The 22,142-nt window shown below is 40.3% G+C and overlaps 1 protein-coding gene across 1 annotated transcript in view; it reads left to right on the forward strand.

Moving 5' to 3' along the window:
* Nucleotides 1-14,323: 14,323 nt before the first annotated feature.
* The window catches only part of Gm42346 (predicted gene, 42346), a 39,018-nt gene continuing 31,199 nt past the window's right edge, over nt 14,324-22,142 (forward strand). The window contains exon 1 of the mRNA XM_030253952.1: nt 14,324-14,372. The gene's annotated coding sequence lies outside the window, so the exon portion shown is untranslated. The remainder of the gene's footprint in view (nt 14,373-22,142) is intronic.

A 22,142-nucleotide genomic window follows, 5' to 3' on the forward strand; every position in this document is an offset into this window, starting at 1 on the left:
TGACTCTAACTAAGGAAGCGAAAGATCCGTATGATAAGATCTTCAAGTCTCTGAAGAAAGAAATTAAAGAAGATCTCAGAGGATGGAAAGATCTCCCATGCTCATGGATTGGCAGGATCAACATTGTAAAAATGGGTATCTTGTCAAAAGCAATCTACAAATTCAATGCAATCCCCATCAAAATTCCAACTCAATTCTTCAAGGAATTAGAAAGGGCAATCTACAAATTCATCTGGAATAACCAAAAACCTAGGATAGCAAAAACTCTTCCCAAGGATAAAAGAACCTCTGGTGGAATCACCATGCCTGACCTAAAGCTGTACTACAGAGCTATGGTGTGTGGGAAGCCGCCCTCACATTCGCTGTTGCAAGATGGCGCTGACATCCTGTGTTCTAAGTGGTAAACAAATAATCTGCGCATGTGCCAAGGGTAGTTCTCCACTCCATGTGCTCTGCCTTCCCCGTGGCGACAACTCGGCCGATGGGCTGCAGCCAATCAGGGAGTGACACGTCCTAGGCGGAGGATAATTCTCCTTAAAGGGGACGGGGTTTCGCCATGCTCTCTCTCGCTCTCTCGCTCTCTTGCGCTCTGGCGCTCTGGCTCCTAAAGATGTAAGCAATAGAGCTCTTGCTCTCTTGCACTCTTGCTCCTGAAGATGTAAGCAATAAAGTTTTGCCGCAGAAGATTCTGGTTTGCTGTGTTCTTCCTGGCCGGTCGTGAACGCGAGTAAGAGTTGGTGCTGAGACCCGGGACGAGAAGACCTGGGACGAGAAAACCCGGGACGAGAAAACTCAGGACGGTTACCATCACCGGCGCAAGGAAGATCCCTCATTCCGGAACCAGAACTGCGGGTCACAGTCATAAAGGTTCCCGTAAAACAGACTGTTGAGAAGGATCCAGCGTGGATTCAGAACTCTTCAGCTGGGGAATGGTGGTAATGAAGTGTTCCCGTAAAACAGACTGTTGAGAAGGATTCAACTGCGTGAATTCAGAACTCTTCAGCTGGGGAACAGGGGTAACCGTAAGTATAGCTTTACAAGGTAAGTCTGGCCTTGAACTTTCTAACGAAATTCAAGACAGTCTATCAGAAGTAAAGTGGGAAATAGCTTTACAAGGTAAGTCTGGTCTTGAACTTTCTAACGAAATTCAAGACCGTCTATCAGAAGTAAAGTGGGAAATAGCTTTACAAGGTACGTCTGGCCTTGAACTTTCTAACGAAATTCAAGACAGTCTATCAGAGGTAAAGTGGGAAATAGCATTACAAGGTATGTTTGGCCTTGAACTTTTTCTAGTGTTAGGAGCCTTTTTGTTCCTTTTCACGTGTTATCAAGCGGTTAAGGCAGGGCTGAAGATTCTGGATGAAATTCAAGACAATCTATCAGAAGTAAAGCGGGGAGAGAGAGTAGGAGCAAAGAGGAAATATGGTACACAAAATAAGTATACAGGCCTTTTCACGGGTCTTGAACCTGAGGAAAAGTTAAGGTCAGGTAAGAATACCTGGGGAGAGATTAGAAGGAAGGAAAAGAAAAAAGAAAAGAAAAAAGATCTATCAGTGGAGGTTTCTAGGAGAAGGAGCCTATACTCATCACTAGATGAGCTCAAGGAGCCAGTTCTTAGTAGTTCTGAATCAGATGAAAAGGCTATTAGGGCCTGGAAGGCGCTCTCCCGAGCAGGTGAGGCCACTGGACAACTAACAAAGATCGTCCAGAGACCTCAGGAGTCATTCTCAGATTTTGTGGCCAGAATGACAGAGGCAGTAGAGCGTATTTTTGCAGATTTGGAGCAAGCCGCACCTCTAGTAGAACAGCTCATTTATGAGCAAGCCACACAGGAGTGCCGAGCGGCCATAGCCCCAAGAAAGAACAAAGGTTTACAAGACTGGCTCAGGGTTTGTTGGGAGCTAGGGGGACCTCTCACCAATGCAGGCTTAGCGGCCGCCATCCTCCAATCTCAAAAATGCTCCATGGGCAGAAATGAATCAATGCATAGATCTTGTCCAGGAACAACTAGATGCATTATGGCAAATAGCTCAGCTGGGATGTGAACAAAAGTTTCTGGGATTGTCCGTTACTTCCATTCAGTATGAGAATTTTACTAGGGCAGCTAATTTGTCAAAAAGTCTTTCTCAGTATATGTTACAGAATTGGACGGCTGAATTTGAACAGACCCTTCGGGAATTGAGACTTGCCATCATTCAGGTCAACTCCACGCGCTTGGACCTGTCCCTGACCAAAGGATTACCCAATTGGATCTCCTCAGCATTTTCCTTCTTTAAAGAATGGGTGGGATTGATATTATTTGGAGATACACTTTGCTGTGGATTAGAGTTGCTTCTTTGGTTGGTCTGTAAGCTTAAGGCCCAAACTAGGAGAGACAAGGTGGTTATTGCCCAGGCACTTGCAGCTTTAGAACATGGTGCTTCCCCTGATATATCTATGCTTAAGTAATAGGTCGCTGGCCATTCAGCTCTTGCACCCCACGAGGCTAGTCTCATTGCACGGGATAGAGTGAGTGTGCTTCAGCAGCCCGAGAGAGTTGCACGGCTAAGCACTGCAGTAGAAGGGCTCTGCGGCATATATGAGCCTATTCTAGTGAGACATGTCATTTTTCAAGAAGGTTGAGTGTCCAAGTGTCCTTCTCCCCAGGAAAAACGACACGGGACCAGACCAGGACCCCTCTGGGTGATGAGCCTGGGAGGAGGTTATGTGTACGGCTCCTTTACCTGCACACTGGGGATTTGACCTCTATCTCCACTCTCATTAATATGGGTGGCCTATTGCTCTTATTAAAAGAAAAGGGGGATCTGTGGGAAGCCGCCCTCACATTCGCTGTTGCAAGATGGCGCTGACATCCTGTGTTCTAAGTGGTAAACAAATAATCTGCGCATGTGCCAAGGGTAGTTCTCCACTCCATGTGCTCTGCCTTCCCCGTGATGACAACTCGGCCGATGGGCTGCAGCCAATCAGGGAGTGACACGTCCTAGGCGGAGGATAATTCTCCTTAAAGGGGACGGGGTTTCGCCATGCTCTCTCTCGCTCTCTCGCTCTCTTGCACTCTGGCGCTCTGGCTCCTAAAGATGTAAGCAATAGAGCTCTTGCTCTCTTGCACTCTTGCTCCTGAAGATGTAAGCAATAAAGTTTTGCCGCAGAAGATTCTGGTTTGCTGTGTTCTTCCTGGCCGGTCGTGAACGCGGGTAAGAATGGTGAATTAAAAAAAAAAAACTGCATGGTACTGGTATAGAGACAGGCAAGTAGACCGATGGAATAGAATTGAAGACCCAGAAATGAACCCAAACACCTATGGTCACTTGATCTTTGACAAGGGAGCTAAAACTATCCAGTGGAAAAAAGACAGCATTTTCAACAAATGGTGCTGGCACAACTGGTGGTTATCATGTAGAAGAATGTGAATTGATTCATTCCTATCTCCTTGTACTAAGGTCAAATCTAAGTAGATCAAGGAACTCCACATAAAACCAGAGACAGTGAAACTTATAGAGGAGAAAGTGGGGAAAAGCCTCGAAGATATGTGCATAGGGGAAAAATTCCTGAATAGAACAGCAATGGCTTGTGCTGTAAGATCGAGAATTGACAAATGGGACTTCATAAAACTGCAAAGCTTCTTTCTGTAAGGCAAAAGACACCGTCAATAAGACAAAAAGGACACCAACAGATTGGGAAAGGATCTTTACCTATCCTAAATCTGATAGGGGACTAATATCCAATATATATAAAGAACTCAAGAAAGTAGACTCCAGAAAATCAAATAACCCCCTTAAAAATGGGGCTCAGAGCTAAAGAAAGAATTCTCACCTGAGGAATACCGAATGGCTGAGAAGCACCTAAAAAATGTTCAGCATCCTTAATAATCAGGGAAATGCAAGTCAAAACAACCCTGAGATTCCATCTCAGACCAGTCAGAATGGCTAAGATCAAAAATTCAGGTGACAGCAGATGCTGTTGAGGATGTGGAGAAAGAGGAACACTCCTCCATTGTTGGTGGGATTGAAAGCTTGTACAACCACTCTGGAAATCAGTCTGGCGGTTCCTCAGAAAATTGGACATAGTACTACCAGAGGATCCTGCAATACCTCTCCTGGGCATATATCCAGAAGATGTTCCAACTGGTAAGAAGGACACATGCTCCACTATGTTCATAGCAGCCTTATTTATAGTAGCCAGAAGCTGGAAAGAACCCAGATGTCCCTCAACAGAGGAATCGATACAGAAAATGTGGTACATTTACACAATGGAGTACTACTCAGCTATTAAAAAGAATGAATTTATGAAATTCCTAGGCAAATGGTTGAATCTGGAGGGCATCATCCTGAGTGAGGTAACCCAATCACAAAAGAACTCACATGATATGTACTCACTGATAAGTGGATATTAGCCCAGATACTTAGAATACCTAAGATATAAGATACAATTTATGAAACTCAAGAAGAACAAAGACCACAGTGTGGCCACTTTGCCCCTTCTTAGAATTGGGAACAAAACACCCATGGAAGGAGTTACAGAGACAAAGTTTGGAGCTGAGACAAAAGGATGGACCATCTAGAGACTGCCATATCCAGGGATCCATCCCATAATCAGCCTCCAAACGCTGACACCATTGCATACACTAGCAAGATTTTGCTGAAAGGACCCTGATATATCTGTCTCTTGTGAGACTATACTGGGGCCTAGCAAACACAGAAGTGGATGCTCACAGTCAGCTATTGGATGGATCACAGGGCCCCCCAGTGGAGGAGCTAGAGAAAGTAGCCAAGGAGCTAAAGGGATCTGCAACCCTATAGGTGGAACAGCATTATGAACTAACCAGTACCCCGGAGCTCTTGACTCTAGCTGCATATGTATCAAAAGATGGCCTAGTCGGCCATCACTGTAAAGAGAGGCCCATTGGACATGCAAACTTTATATGCCCCAGTACAGGGGAACGCCAGGGCCAAAAAGTGGGAGTGGGTGGGTAGGGGAGTTGGGGGGAGGGTATGGGGTCTTTTGGGATAGCATTGGAAATGTAAATGAGGAAAATACCTAATAACAAATATTAAAAAAAAAAAAAAGAATTGGAGGGTGGATGACAGAGGGGGGAGGGGGTTGGCTATAAAATCTGGAGTGTAAAAATAAATTAATAAATAAATTTTAAAAAGAAAGACATTACATTAAAGACAAGGCAAAACAAACAAACAAACAAACAAACAAACAAAAAACCCAAAAAACTACCTTGAAGTCATTATGAGCTAAGTACAGCAAGACAGGAAAAAAAACAATGTATCATGGTAATTTTCTAACCCTCCAATTTAGTTTCACAAAGGTTTACCTTGTATTTCAGTTATGGTTAGTAGAGCCTCATTTACTGCCTTGGGAAGACTTAGCCTTTGCTTTGCTCGATTATGTATGAGTATAAAAGAAAACACGAATTTAGGCTAAAATACCACCTGTTCTAGAATTTAACCCATCATTGCCTATATGAAAGAAATATAAGGCTTTAGGTTCACTTCCCAGCCCCATAAACAAACAACTAGACAAACAAAAACCCAGTTTTAGACATACTTCATACTTAGAAATTCTGAACTGTTATGTCAGCAACCTTATCTTTCCTTCCTTGACATACTTTTCCACCTTTAAACTCCACCTAAACTTCTGTTCCACCACACCAGATTTAGCAGCGTATGTAGACACCTGATCCACTGAGGATGAAGCAATGCTAGTTTAGGAAATCTAGTTCCTAAAGAAAAGTGATTTCAGGGATAATGTGCTGAGTATGAAGTTCCCTTAACTGTGGAAAATACCATATTCCTATAGAGGAGGCTAGGAGTTAGGGTTCTAAATTAGAATTAGAATAATTAATCTCAGTTTAAAATAATTTATTATTTAGAATTCATGAACAGAGCCAGCAGATCTGCAGTCCCTTTCGTATGTTGACAAGATTGAAGGAAGTGAGATGGAAGGGATCTTGTTGGCTGTAGGAAGCATGAAATGGGGGGAATAGGAAAATCGCCTTCATTACAATTCAAATCTTATTCTGATCTGGTATGTATTTCCTCCAATAAAAAAGTTTTTATGTGAGAATCCACCAAATTTGATTTTGCCATATGAAAGCTAGGCAGATAATCTAAACATCCATCCTGATAGGGAATTGGTGTTTGAAATTTAGTGAGTGTTAATTGGCTCATTGATTCCTTTTTCCTCCACTAAAATGAATAAAGAGTTTGATAGATATGACTTGAATGTCTTTTTACCCCACTCCAAAAACCTGAACAGTTTTGTTGGCTTTTTAGAAAATGCATTGATATATGAAATTGGGGTTTTTAATAATCATTTTTATTAACTATCTAATTTTGTTTTGCAGTTTCTTTCATTTTCTAGAACTGCATTTTGAACCCTGGGAACCATGAGCAACTACAATGTGTCATTGGTCGGCCCAGCTCCTTGGGGTTTCCGGCTCCAAGGTGACAAGGATTTCAACATACCTCTGACAATCTCTAGTGTAAGCAACCTCGACAGACGTTACTACAAATGCTCATTCACTGTCTGGCCTCGGGAACCGCAGGAGTGGATCCTTGAATTCTCTTTTGACCTGTGTTAGCTTCTTACCATGTGGGTTCTTGTTTTTTCCCTCCTACCAGGTTTGGCTGTCTAATAAAGATGTAGAGGGAAGGCACTTGACAAGGGCAGCTTGTTTAGTTCAGCTTGTTTTCAGTTTCTCCAGTAATGACAGAAGTAAAATAGAAAACATCTAACTGAGGAGCCAGTTCTATAGTTTGAGTAGTCCCTAGTATGAGAAAATCTCTGAGGTATAATTTCATCGAAAGTATTTTCATGGCATTGTACTATCATGTTTTAATGACCCCCTTTTTTTTTCAGTTCCAAAAACTGTTAACACTAGTGACCATGACTGGTTTGGGTATTATTTCCTCAACTCACATTCTGTGAAGGTAATAGGAGTAAGATGGGGAAAAGCTACTTAGGTCTGTGGAGAGAAGCATGAGGCTCTGCAGCTAGATGGTCAGCCTCTGTGTAATTGAGATTTGACTTTTTACCAGGTTGGGGATTTAGTTGAATATTTTATGTGTGTGTGTGTGTGTGTGTGTGTGTGTGTGTGTCTGTCTGTCTGTCTGTCTGTCTGTGGGTCTGTCTGTCTGTCTCTGTGTGTGTCTGTATGTTTTGTGTGTGTCTGTGTGTGTGTGTGTGTGTGTGTAGACACAGAGAGAGGGAGAATGAAAAGGAGAGAGGGGAGTCAGGCAAGACTGACACTGTGTAGCTCTGGATGATCTGAAACTTGCTATGTAAACCAGGGTGGCTTTGAACTCACAGAGACATCCTGCTTCTACCTCCCCAGTGTTGGGAGTAGAGGTGTGTATCATCATGTCTGGGCTTAGGATGTCTTGATGATTTTGAGAAGGGGTAACTACAATCAGGCCCAGTTTCACTCACCAAGAGGTGATTATTACTATTATTTATTTGTATAACTTCCTCTGTGTGTGTGTGTGTGTGTGTCCTGGCAGACGGTCTGAGGTGCTAGTCTTGGGTTGTGATTCTGATAAGAGGGAACACTGAGCACTCACATGCATACCCTTCCCAGGCACAGAGAAATGCTTTCTTTCCTTGTGTAGACAGAGTGCTAATTAAAGCATTTTGAACATACTGATTAAAAGCGGCCATCCTAACTAAGCTGCTCAGTTATTTCTGTTCTCTTACAAAAGTGTCTGCATTCTCCTGTGACCTTTTTTGGGCCTGTCCAGTAGGGCATGCAATTCATTCTGGACTGGACAGGATTGGGAGGGTAGAAGAGAAGGGAATGTTGGCTCAATTGGGCAGCTAGGCTTTTGGCCTGCTAGTAGCCTTATTTTTAACCCCTTAACTGGAATAGTTTAAACTTGTCCAATAACAGTGTCTAATGAAAATTTGTGCCTCAAAATATTTATATTATGTCAAGATTATTGTTACCAATGCCATGCTTATTTTAATTATCTCTATGATCATGCATATTCTGCTTTTTATATAGAATGTTTAGAATAATTTTCAGTAATCATCAGGTTATTTAATTAATAGTATTAAGAAGCAGTTAAAACCTGATGGTGTGCCTTAAAATGTGTAATTAAGTGGTTGTCTTATGTAATGATATCTGTGAAAATTCTATCAAAGTTTGGTACATTAAAATCTCTCAATTATTTATTATCTTTTGTAATAATATATAATAAAAAAGGAAAGGCTTGAAACATTTAGTCCCTCAGATTTAGGGAAAATGGCAATCATTATTATATTGTTAAAGGGCCTAGAGGAGGATCCAGCATACAGTGTAGAGGACATCAAGCGGTAAGGTACATGTCATGTATTCCCCAAGGACACTTTGTACTGATGGAGAAACAATGACCTAGGGAAGATTGTCTGGGACAATTTCATAGACTAGGACTTTCAGGTGTGGTCTGGTGCTACATCTATCACAGGTCACCAAGCTGCTTACTACATACATTCCTTCACTTCTGGTAAAAAAAAAAAATGTACTTTTTCTTGCACTGAAGAGAAAACCCTGTGGTTTTACATTCCTGGTTACCATAGAGCTCATTTTTTGACCATAGTTTCCTTTTGCCCTCTACAGAAAAAATATTTTTTATGGATGTATCTAGTTCTTAGGATGTTAATGTCGTGTTAGTGTAAATGGAAAGATGGTCAACAGATGTTTTCTAGAATATAAATTGTGTTGTTGAGATATACAAAGTGTGACTACATTGCTGACTCTATAGACATAAAACATGCATGTGCTACTGGCAGAATCCCAGCAATCAGAACACCGTGGCAGGAATATTCCTCTTCATTTGAGGTCAGACTCTACATCAAAGTGACATTCCAACCTGTGAGCCCCAATTTCTTCTTCTGGCCTGCATGGATTCTCCACATGTATTGAGTTGAATTTCTTACCCTTTTCTGCAGCTGTGTCTGTGTATTTTCAAATTTTTATTGCTATATAGTCAGAGAACTAAGTGCCATCAGGATCTTGATATTGTAATTTCTATGGCCCATCACCAGCCTTATATTTGTAAACAGTTGTCCTTCAACACAGGCTGAGATGCTTGAAGGGCAGGCAGCTCTCTATGCCTAAAGGCAATCCACAGAAATTCTGGTGATGTCTCACACCTGATTGCTTGTAAGAAAAAAACCTGACATCCAATTCCTGGGACAAGAACTGGAGGGTGGAATTTCTAGATATAAAAAGAGATGTAGGAGCCATGCGTGGTGGCGCACACCTTTAATTCCAGCACTTGGGAGGCAGAGGCAGGCGAATTTCTGAGTTCGAGGCCAGCCTGGTCTACAGAGTGAGTTCCAGGACAGTCAGGGCTATACAGAGAAACCCTGTCTCGAAAAACCAAAAAAAAAAAAAAAAAAAAAAAAAAAAGAGATATAGGGAGGAGAATGCAGATGTAGGAGATTTAGTGGGAGACAGAGAAGATAACAGATAGATGGGAACAGAACCAGTGGGAGGTTAAGAGGTATCTATGTATGAGGTCATAGGTTTGAATTGTCTTAAATTTAAACGATAGCTAGGAGACTGCTCCCGTGAAAGTTTTATGCTTTACACTATATAGAAACCTCCTTCTCATTATTTATAACACTGGTGTGTCCATAAACACTCCCAGTAGTTATGTCCACACACCCTTGTTTATCATAGATATATAACATTTAACCAGAGTGCTATTGGTATTTAAGTCAAATTAGACTTTGATTGGTTATTCCCAATAAATTCATGATATCTTTGACCTAGCATATTTTGGAAGAAGGAGAAATTATAGATCAAAGACTTTTTGGTTGGTTCTGTGTATATATTTCACTTTGTGTAGCTTGCAAAGCACCTTCCCATAACGAGGACACTGTAATATAAGAGTCAATGTTCTTGGAGGCACCAGTTTGACCTCTTCATATACAATGAGTTGTGTCAGTCCTGTCTTTAGCAATGAACACTTATTGTCAGTTTATAAAAAGCAAGCCCTTTCTTTTGTTGTCAGTGTCCTGCAATCTTTGGGTATTTTTATGAAACCACTTTGGCTAGCAGCTCACTTTATGTAACACAGTGAAAAATACAAGATCAACTGGAACTCCATCTCCTTTAGTATTCAAAGACTTCATTTGAATCATCTTCATATACTTATAAAGTCGTACTTTTGAAAAAAAATTTTTTTTTGCAAACATCTTACTAAGAATACATCGAGCAGAACTCCATGAAGTCTTGCTCCATGGTGCTTCCCTATGCATTGGCAGAACCATAAGTGTGACAATGTATTATATAAAAGATCTAACTTGATGCGTTGATAAATGGTAATTTATGTACTTTTTCATGTCCTGCTCAGAAACTGCATGTGAGTCATTTGCTGAAAGCATGAAATACAGAGGCTTAAAGCACATTTCAAAATGCATATACAGTTATGGGTATGGTTGATAAAAGTCATGTTTATAAATGTTTGTTGTCTTGATCATGTGGACCCAGTTACCTAATTCTTTATAAAACTCTGATAAAGATTATTGTTCACTATCCCATTCTTTCCCCATGTGATGGTTCCCTTGATGTTCTAGTAACACTCCAAAGCTCTCTATTAAGGTCAGCCAGAGAGATACAAACAGACAACAGATTACACAGATAGACACAAACATGAAGACAAAAGGCAGACAGAAAGGGAGAGATACTCAAGGCAGCCTTCAGGAAGTTACAGATTTAAACTAACTGAACAGACACTCAGGTTGGAAGGCACAGGGAACATGAAGTAGAGAATTCAACTTTGGACTCACACTTAGTTAAATGCTCTGAGGGAAAGGCTTTAATTTCTTTCCTTAACTCAACTCAAATGCATTATTAATCACCAGTATGCTTAATCTATTCACTTATGAAGAATCAATTAACTTGTGACATTTTTTGTTTTGCATAAGTACAATATGGGAGAAACTAAAAGTCACCATAATGGGAAACAAGTAGCCCTGCCATCTGAAAGGTGTTCATGGGCTTTGAACCCTGTTCTTTAAAGACAGTCACCAAGGTCTGAGCTTGTGCTTCTGAGCTCTCACCTCCATGCTTAGCTAGAAACCATTTTAACCTCTCACAGTCATCACAACAGATTTTAAACCTTGGAGGTTACATGAAAATCCTGGAACTCATTATAATCATGAAAAGAGTTGACTTCCTAACAATAGTCTAATGAGACTTGGGTAAATCTCGAGTCTTCTTTCCCCAGTTTATGCTGATATGCATGGGTGTACATACAGTGTGAGAGTGAAAAATCAGGAAACCATTTACGAACAAACAGTGCAGTATGTATTGTAATTTTTTTCTAGTTTTTTTCTTTCTTTCCTTCTTACTTTCTTTTCTTTTCTTTTTTTTTCTATTTTGACAAAAATCTAGACAATTTTACAAAGGAGTTTCTCTTTATTGTCTCACCCTTCGAGCAGTAAATAATATTGTGCCTTGACCTAACATCATTTTAATTCATCATATTCTTTGACTGAGGCATCCATCTCCTCTACCTTTTCTTTAAGTCTGATAATTTGTCTCCCACAGGTTCTCTATGTATTATTTTTATTTGCCTTACTGCATTTTCTTTTCAGGGTCTTTTCGGGGGGACATTTCTAAGCACCTATTGAACTCAATTTTAATATTTTATAGTGTCCTTATTTCCTTCGGGTATCTGGTATTATTTTCTTGTTCATCATTCATTTTGTTCCTCTCTGAGTGGATTTTCATGGTTTACAAACTTTAATCTCCTTGATCATGACTATGGCTTTTCAATTCTTTATCTTGGATATCATTTAAATTGTGCTCCTTATAGGGTACATATATGGTTTGCAGTTTGAGACAAGGACATTTTACCATAGTTTCTGTTTGTTTTGGGTTCTGAGCATCAGAATTCAGAGGAATTGCTTAATTGTGTGCATTTTTAGTCCAGAGGGCTAGCCTCCCAATATGAGAAGTTAGGCAGGATCTGAAGGGTTCAGAACCCAGGTGCAGTGTTCTAGTACATCCAGTTCTAGTCTAGTCTGGCAGCAACCTTGTGGGGAAGCTGTGTAGAGTAGGTCCTGGGAAGTTGTGTGAAAGGCAGCCTGCAACAGAGTTGGGGGAGGGGTTCCTGATGGGGAGTGTGGGATTCCTGCATGAATTGATGAGTTTAAGGAAAAGACAAATTAAAAGCAAAGGAAAAGCAAGCAAGCAAGCAAGCATGCAGAAATCCAAAACAAGAAAAATTGCTGTGAAGAACTGGGAAGCTAATGAATTAAAAGGTCCGGAAGTAGGTGGGCCTAGAAGAATTCCAGAAAGCTGTTGAATTTTGGGCGGTTCCGGAAGGAGGGGCTAGGCAGAAATGAAGGGAAGTTCCGACATTTCATCATTCTCTTTGTTTCTTGGCTGCCTCGTGGTAAGGAACTACTGGAGGAAGACTCATGCCTAGTATTTGCTGAACCTGAAAACTTCTTTAAGCTGCAGTTGTTGTGCTGGCCTCCTAGGATATTCAGCAGCTGGTCCTGTCACCTTCCAGGTCAGAGGAGCTGTTGGGCTGGGAAATGGGCAGGAACAAGACCAGCATGTGGAGCAGGGGTGCATTTTCTGCAGCCACTCTTACAATTTTGTTGTGGATATCTTGCCATTGTCAGGAAGTTTGAGACCCTGTGAATTGGGTTCATGGTGATGTTTTAATTAATTTTATGATTGCCAGAATATTTTTTTTAATAACCCCGTAGATCCTTGGCCGTCTCTGTAGTTTGTATATAAGGGTGGTTGTCTTTGCAAAAGCCTTAATAAAGCTCCTCGAATTCAAATTCATTCATGCTTTCTTAACTCCCCTGTTCCTCCATTTGCCATTTCATTTCCCTTTCTCCAGGGAACTAAATAGGCATCCCGAGAGAGCTTTGTAGATAATTGTCATATGGGGACCAGTGCAGATTTGATTGACTTACAAAATATTCGTTATAAAGTACCATCATATTACTGTAAATATTAACATTAACCTAGCAAAATTATAGTCTCCGTTAGTTTAGCACTGAGGTATATGTAGTCTTTGATGTAAATACAGCATTGAGAAATGTGTCTTCATAGGCTTAGTTACTCATTAGGTTTGAATGAAACAATAAGACAGGATTGCAGTAAGGTACGACTGAGGAGAAAATATATTGTAGGTTCTCTTAACCCTGAGTGTCGCCAGAGAAAAACTCATTGTACCATCTGGGCAAGTGATGGATTTGGTCACATGCTACAGGCGTTTGTATTGGCCATTATAGTTTCCTATGAGGTTTCATTATTTTCTTAAGACATGAAACCTGCAGCATTACAAGAAGATATGTGATTCTTGAGTGGGGTTAATTTTTGGCATTTCAGTCCCAGGGAGAAAGCATTCAGAGAAATCTGGTTGGGTCCAGACTGAACCAGGCCATCAGGTGTGGGGAGGGGAATTGAGGATGAGATGGAGCATAGAGGGCCAGGTCAAAAGATAACCAGGAGCCAAGAAAACATCTACCTAACTATGACTTAATTGATATGTTAACAGGCATCCCAGTTAGCCATTCCTCTTGAATTTCTTTGAATCCTTCCAAGGTTCAGACCAGCATGCTGAGAGAGAATGATTTCAGGCCAAGATATTTTGGGGGGGGGGGGGTTGGAGACAGGGTTTTTCTGTATGGCCCTGACTGTCCAGGAGATCACTCTGTAGAACAGGCTGGCCTCGAACTCAGAAATGTGCCTGCCTCTTCCTCCCAAGTGCTGGGATTAAAGGCGTGCGCCACAACACCCGGCAGGCAAGATATTTTAGTAAGTGGAAAACTTACTATGGATTAAAACAAAATTAGACAGCACCTTTTGAGTAATTATGATTGCTCACTTACATAAGAAAAATGACTCCTTGCTTCATGAAAAGCCCATATACATTCATGGTTTGTTCTGCACTGTGGACTTGCAGGTGTGGGAATGCTTGGACCCTGCATTCAGGGCTTTTTTTTTTTTTTTTTTTTTTTACACACCTCTTGCTGGAGAAGTCCAACTGTCTGGATAGTGTGGATCAGAATAGTTTACTTCCAGTCTTCCCTGGTCTTCTTCCTTGTTGCTTGGAAAAGGACTCTATGTGTGTTAACTGTGTGACTGACTTGCACATCTCTAGGGTAAACTGAAATACTCAGAGAAAAAAGAGACATTTTCATAATTTCTTCCCTTTCCCTCATGTTTATCCTTTTATCAGGTATTGACATCTCTCATTTGTGTTCCATGAAAAGTTCAGGTTCATTCTGAACAATATTTTTCCATTTTCAGATATTCATATGCTCAGCCAAATCTGCATAACTGTAAATCAACACTAAGAGCAGTGGAAGGTTAAAGGTAAAGGAGAGTCTCACAAAGGATCCAGGTATGTTAGAGGTATTGGAGGGGTGGAGTGGGGCTCACCTGTTAGGAGAAAGAGGACATGAATTTGATTTTGCCAGATTCTATTTCCTTAATGATTCTGGAAAAGAGTAATATTAGATGTGATGATATGGATTTCCCATGGTAGGCAGTGCTGTCAGCGTTCACTTGATGTCAATATTTAATTAATTTTGATGCTGGAAAATTGTTGTTACCCATTGAAATCAAAGTTTCTTTTACTCAGATTGAAAGCAGCATCAGGGTATGGGTGTGACAAGAGCAATTTATACATAAAGCAAATGTCAGCAGTAGATTCCCTCCTAGGGCCCATGACCTTCCTTATGAATTTTGAGGCAGATTTTCATTATAACCAACGTATTTTTTTTTCTTGTGTTGCTTGAACCAGAAAACCTTCTGTTACCCACAGATAGTAAAAACTTCCATGCCTTGTCTGGCAGATTCAGATTGCAGCAAGCAGGTTGCAAACCTGAGTAAGACATTGATAACTCTGCTTCCTGCCCCAATTTGCCTAGCAGTTTTTGTCACTATGAAAGTTCCCACCAGGGTGTCTAAGATGTATGTTGAGAGTGAATGGCCTGATATGAGGTGGTTTTCTCCAGAAGGTCTACTTGCTTTCTGAATCACCTATTCTGTCCACTCTAAATGTTTTCCTGTCCTTGACCTGTGTTCTTATTGATGCTCTGTGTTGCATTAGTCCCCATTAGAGTGGAGTAATTATTTTTTACCTTCTCTGTCCTGTTTGCTTTAGTTTTGAGTCTGCTTGCCTTATTTCTGTGGTATGCTTCTTCTCTTATATTCTTGAGAACTTTTATACTGAGCAGTGTCTACTTTTTACCACAGGGCTATATAAGTAAGTTTCATTCTCCTACTGTCAGTGTAATTTGGGAGTATTCCTGCCTACATCTATTAACCTAGGCCTAGTCATGTAAGCTTCTAGTCTCCATACAGTATTATCTAGGCCTGGTGTGTTTTCAGCCTCTGAAATTTGCTGCTGAATAAGCTCCCCCTCTCTTATTCCTTCTCAATGCTTACCTGGCTGATTCAACTCAGTTTTTCCAGCTCTAACTCCTCTCCCAGCTGAGTTCTTCTCTCAGACACTGAATTACTCCACTTGGCCTTAAATTTACTGTAGAAATCTTTATTAATCTTCTGGCTCCTACTCTTTCTCCTGTTCATTCTGTCTTTACCTGTGCCTAGCATGTTCTCTCTTCAGCCTGAGTCTGTAAAACTCTCCCAGTAAAACTGTGTCCTTCTCCCTCTCTGTGGCTCTACTCTCTCAACTGTACTGTACTGCAGCCCATGCACTCTACTGTATTCCTTTACCATTCTCTTCTTCCTGTACTGTCTTTCTCTCCCTTAAGTAGCTTCCCTGTCCTCTCATTACAGCAAAGTTGGGCATATCCTATTCTGTCAGATCTTTCTCTAATATTCCATATTTTCTGTCATTCAATTAGACACCACTTCCAAACACGAGTGTGTCCTTCTACATATAAACTGTAGTTTTGATATTTTGGATTAAAGTGAGTACTAAGGCCTTGCCTGTACTAAAACCAGAGTGATTAATGTTGTGTGCCTTGGGCTGAACCACACCCTAAGTCACAACAGGTTCAAGTATCCCTACCCAATGTGATGTCAGTTTAGTTCTGTACAATCTCTTCTTCCTGAAATGAAAACCAAGATTCACATATACTACACTTCAGTATGTTGATATCTGTTTCATTTTTTCTGACTTCTACTAGGGATTTTATTATATGTTCTTTGAAGATCAGTCGATGATATTCTGTTCTTTATGAGATTATGTTCCTTAGGATTTTTAATCTGGAAGATTTTGCTGGCAGTGTAGGTGGCAAAGTATGGTTCACTTTATTCTCAATTCCTTGTGCGCAATAGAGCTTTACTGTGTTGTATATGAGGAGTATTTACTAGTTCTCCTGTATTTATTCATTCTTAGCAAGAAATTTCTTATTTCCTATGACCTCATGAAAAATGTCTGCCTTATTTTTTTTTTTTTTCGAGACAGGGTTTCTCTGTATAGCCCTGGAACTCACTTTGAAGACAAGGCTGGTCTTGAACTCAGATATGCCCCTGCCTCTGCCTCTGCCTCCCAAGTGCTGGGATTAAAGGCCTGCCCCACCACTGCCTGGATCTAAGTAGGTTTTTGACTCAAAAACATGTCCTAATGAATTACTACATTCAAGTTTACTTTATATACTGTCAATACTAGTAGCCTCTTACTTTGGGTTGCCAGTTATTGTCTCTCAGGGCTTGAGAAATATTATTCCAGTGACTCCTGATTCTAATCTATGTGTATCTATTAGTATTGCATGCAACTGTAATGTCGCCACATTGATGGTAAGGGACAGGACAAGACAATACGAAAAGAGATGTACACTGTTATAGCACTTAGATGTGACAAAAGGCAGATACATCTGGGAGTAGAGAAAGCCAATCTGTAATAGCCTTCCCTAGGGAATGCTAAGCTAGAATGCTATGTTCTTCTTCTACTTAAGAGTCCCAGTGTCTGAACACACTACCCATTACTATTATAGTTTGTCCACCTTCAAAATATTGGGATGAAACAAGTGATAGTAAAAAATGGACTGGAAGGCTGATAAGGACAGAATAAAGTTTGTTCAGAATCAGATGTCAATTTGAGGAAATAACAGTGTCAAGTTTTAAAGTCAAAGCCCTAGTGTTCCTATTGACTTCTTGGTGGCTGTGAAACCATGGGTTATTCTCTCCATCCTAGAATGAGCTCTTTTTTAGTCTACATGAGATGGAAGATGTACTTTTCCTGTTATACACATAGACTAAATAATTCCCTGATATACATTGATTCCATGTATTTACTATTCTTGAAACTAAAGCCCAGTATCTATCACTGGTACAGGAATTTAGGATCTGTTGCTGTAAAGTTGACAATACTCAACCTGTATGTCACAGGCAAGATTCATAAAGTGACATGCTCTGCAAAAAATGTCCTGATTATTCCCTGAATATTTATGCATTCCTATGCCTAGTTTTTTTCTAGCTCACTTAATGTTGTCTTCAAATGCCTGGGTCGTAGAGATTTACATATTATAAATTTATGACAGCATTATATTTTCTCCAAATCTACATTTCTGTTGAACAGAAATTCTTTTTCTTTTTTGATTTATTTATTTATTAATATGTAAGTACACTGTAGCTGACTTCAGACACTCAGAAAAGGGCGTTAGATCTTGTTACAGATGGTTGTAAGCCACCATATGGTTGCTGGGATTTGAACTCATGACCTTAGAAAGAGCAGTCAGTGCTCTTACCCGCTGAGCCATCTTACCAGCTCCAAAAATTCTTCTTGTCACTCAATTTTCCATCACATGAATTAGGGATTATCTTCATTATTTATGCATATTACAACTGTTAGAATATTTACAGGGAAACATTCTGGTAGAGTATTTGTACTATCCATTTTCTTTGCTATTGCAGATATTAGAAAGCTCCTAAAGTTTTTTTAATCTGTGCTATCTAAATCTCCTGGTACTAGCATTTTCAGGTGAATGGTGTTTGTACAAAATCAGTGTGGAGGCTTTGCACATCCTTGTCTCTCTCTAATTAGTAGGATAGAATGATGACAGATGTCTTCAGTTTTTGTAGTGATAGGTTTAAGATGATGGCTACTATGTTTATTAGACTCAGTGATATTATTTTTCTCTCTTTTTTAAAGATTTATTTATTTTATGTATGTGAGTACACTGTCACTGTCTTCAAACACACCAGAAGAGGACATCAGATCCCATTAAAGATGGTTATGAACCACCATGTGGTTGCTGGGAATTGAACTCAGGATCTCTGAGTGATGTTCTTTTTCTTCCACATTCTTCAGAGATTTCATAGTGATCCACTGTGATATTTTGTCCTAGGCCTTTCTTAGATATATTGACATGGTTGAGAGCCTTCTCTCACTGATTCTATGTACTTTGTGCCTTGAGTTATTTGGTTTTTGCTTCTTGAAACAGTCTTGCATCTATGGCATGAAATCAAGTTGAGTTCATTTTCTATATTCATTAGAGAGAATTTTTTAATTATTTTATTCATGCATATTTTTATGGTCATTTGCCTTTGCATCCCGGTATAGACAGCTTTGTGTGATGACTGCACCACATTCTCTTTCTTTCTGTATTCTGCAATGTTCTCTGTGCAAGATGATTGTGGGATTTTCTAACGAAATTTGTGAATACAGTGATGCATCTATGTAGTTCTCAGACAGTGTTAGAAGACACTCTGCAGGCCTGGGTTTCCACACTTGCTTAATGCCTGGCCTAGTGTTAGGACATAGAAAGTTGTCTTGTTCACTTCTTCCTAGGATATCATTTTTCCCCTGTTAGTTCTCATTAATTGTGTATGACTTTCTACAGCATTCCATCATCTGCTATGTCCCAGTTTCAATATAAACTAATGAGGCATCAATACAACAGGGTACATATAGTACATAGATACACTGTATCTGCCTGCGAGAATGAAATGGAATCTCATCATAGGGTTAGGTGTGATATTCTAGTATGATGTCTAATGAAACACCATTCAATTCTAGGCATCATTCATGGTAGGCACTAGCCATTTGTCCTTGACTCTAGTCCCAGGAAGATAAGTTCTCAGTAACAACCCTGATAATAGTGTTTTACAGCCTGGATGCATATGCTCTGTGTTTATGCCAGGTGCCCACTGAAGTCAGAAAGAGTCCTCAGATTATACTTATATTCCTTACTACACTAAATATGTCACTCCATGCTCTCATGTCTGTAGAAATGTTGGCAGGGTTCCTTGTATCATTTTGCTTTTAATGTCCTTTTATGTGGTTTATCATTGTTTATTACATAGTTGTAGTAATTTCATTTTTGTATTTTTCAAACCCTGTTGTGAAACTTCAAGAAGAGTTCCAATATTTCAAACTGGGAGAAAAAAAAAAAGGATGAGTTCTTCTCTGGCAAACACTCCACAGTTTAGTGTGCTGTCCACATTTCTTTGAAAAATCCTTTTTTCATTCAAACCATTCCATAGTTCTGTTAATCTATATGTGGTCATATTATCTAAAAGGATTTTTTTCTATGCTCTTCATTTTCTTCTGGGTTGAGGAATATTTAATGGTTAGGTCTTTTTACTTATATAATACCATTATATTTTCCATGCAATTTCCATGGACTGAAAACCTCAAATCTCAAAGGTAATCTATTGTAAATGATGCTCAAAAAATATATCGATTGGGAATTTCCACTTTGGATGGAGTTTTGTCCTTTTATATAAGTGTGGAAGGAAGGTCTCATGTGTCACTTAATTTGCATTGGGGTTCCTGTGCTCAGTCTGATAGTTATCTGCAAGCACCACGAATGCATTTGTATTGGTCAGACTGTGGCATAGCCTCAGGGGATAGCTCTACCAGGCTCCTATCAGCAAGTGCTTCTTGGCATCTGTAATAGTGTCTGGGGTTGGTGTCTGAAGATGGGATGGATCCCTAGGTGGGGCAGTCTCTGGATGGCCATTTCTTCAGTTTCTGATCCATTCTTTGTCCCTGCATTTCCTTTAGAAAGGAACCATTCTGGGTTAAAAATCTTGAGATGGGTGGGTGGCCCCTTTCTTCAACTGTGGTCCTTGCCTATGCACTGGATATGGTCTCTACAGGTTCAGTCCCCCCTTTGTTGGGTATTTCAGCTAATGGTATCACAGTTGGGTCCTGGTGACCTCTTGCCTTCCTGGCATCTGGGACTATCTAGTGGCTACACCCAGTTCCGCACCCCGCAGTGCTACACACCTCCATTCAATTTTCTGACTCTCTGTACTTCTCGCCTGTCTCCTCCCACTCCTGATACTCCCCCCATCCCATTTCTCTCCCCTCCCCTCACCCCCCCCCGTCCCTCCCTTTGCTTCCCTTTATAATTTTTCTCCTAAGTAAGACTGAAGCTTCCACAGTCCTTCTTGTTAAGTTTCATATGGTCTGTGAGTTGTATCTTGGGTATTCCAAGCTTTGAGGCTAATATCCACTTATCAGTGACTACATACAATGTGTATCCTTCTTAGGATGATATTTTCTAGGTCCATCCACTTGCCTACAAATTTAATGAATTTATTTTTTTATTAGCTGAGTGGTACTCCTTTCTGTAAATGTACCACATTATCTGTATCAATTCCAGTGTTAAAGGACATCTGGGTTGTTTCCAGCTCCTGTCTATTATAAATAAGTCTCCTATGAACATAATGGAGCATGCGTACTTGTCATATGTTGGAGCAACTTTTGGATATATGCTCATGAATGGTATAGCTGGGTCCTCAAGTAGACTATTTCCAATTTTCTGCAGAAACACTAGACTGTTTTCCAGAGTGGTCAGACCAGCTTACAATCAATCCCACCAGCAATGGAGCAGTATTATCTTCCCCTTTGTCAACATCCTAACCAGCATCTGCTGTTACCTGAGTTTTTGATCTATTTGCATTTCCCTGATGACTAAGAATGTCATTTCTTTAGGTGCTTCTCAGCCATTCAAGATTCCTCAGTTGAGAATACTTTATCTATGTATCCTATTCTTTTTTTGTTGTAGGTTTTTGTTTTTTACCATGTGTCATTTTTTAATTAGTTATTTTCTTTATTTACATTTCCAGTGCTATCCCAAAAGTCCCCCATACCCTCCTACCCCACTCCCCTACCCACCCACTCCCACTTCTTGGCCCTGGCATTTCCCTATATTGAGGCATATAAAGTTTGCATGTCCAATGGGCCTCTCTTTCCGCTGATGGCAGACTAGGCCATCTTCTGATACATATGCAGCTAGAAACATGAGCTCCAGGGGTGTACTGGTTAGTTCATATTGTTGTTCCACCTATAGGGTTGCAGATCCCTTTAGCTCCTTGGGTTCTTTCTCTAGCTTCTCCATTGGGGGCCCTGTGATCCATCCAATAGTTAACTGTGAGTATCCACTACTGTGTTTGCTAGGCTCCGGCATAGTCTCACAAGAGACAGCTATATCTGGGTCCTTTCAGCAAAATCTTGCTAGTGTATTCAATGGTGTCAGCATTTGGAGGCTGATTATGGGATGGATCCCCAGATATGGCAGTCTCTAGATGGTCCATTCTTTCATTTCAGCTTCAAACTTTGTCTCTGTATCTCCTTCCATGGGTGTTTTGTTTCCAATTCTAAGAAGGGGCAAAGTGTCCACACTTTGGTCTTCGTTCTTCTTGAGTTTCATGAGTTTTCACAAATTGTATCTTATATCTTGGGTATTCTAAGTATCTGGGCTAATATCCACTTATCAGTGAGTATGTATCATGTGAGTTCTTTTGTGATTGGATTACCTCACTCAGGATGATGCCCTCCTGGACCATCCATTTGCCTAGGAATTTCATAAATTCATTCTTTTTAATAGCTGAGTAGTACTCCATTGTGTAAATTACCACATTTTCTGTATCCATTCCTCTGTTGAGGGGCATCTGGGTTCTTCCCAGCTTCTCTGGCTATTACAAATAACTCTGCTATGAACCTAGTGGAGCATGTGTTCTTATTACCAGTTGGAACATCTTCTGGATAAATACCCCGGAGAGGTATTGCGGGATCCTCTGGTAGTACTTTGTCCACTTTTCTGAGGAACCTCCAGACTGATTTCCAGAGTGGTTGTACAAGCTTTCAATCCCACCAACAATGGAGGAGTGTTCCCCTTTCTCCACATCCTCGCCAACATCTGCTGTCACCTGAATTTTTTATCTTAGCCATTCTGACTGGTATGAG

This window comes from Mus musculus, chromosome 4 (genome assembly GCF_000001635.26).
Source record: "Mus musculus strain C57BL/6J chromosome 4, GRCm38.p6 C57BL/6J".
Taxonomy (NCBI): domain Eukaryota; kingdom Metazoa; phylum Chordata; class Mammalia; order Rodentia; family Muridae; genus Mus; species Mus musculus.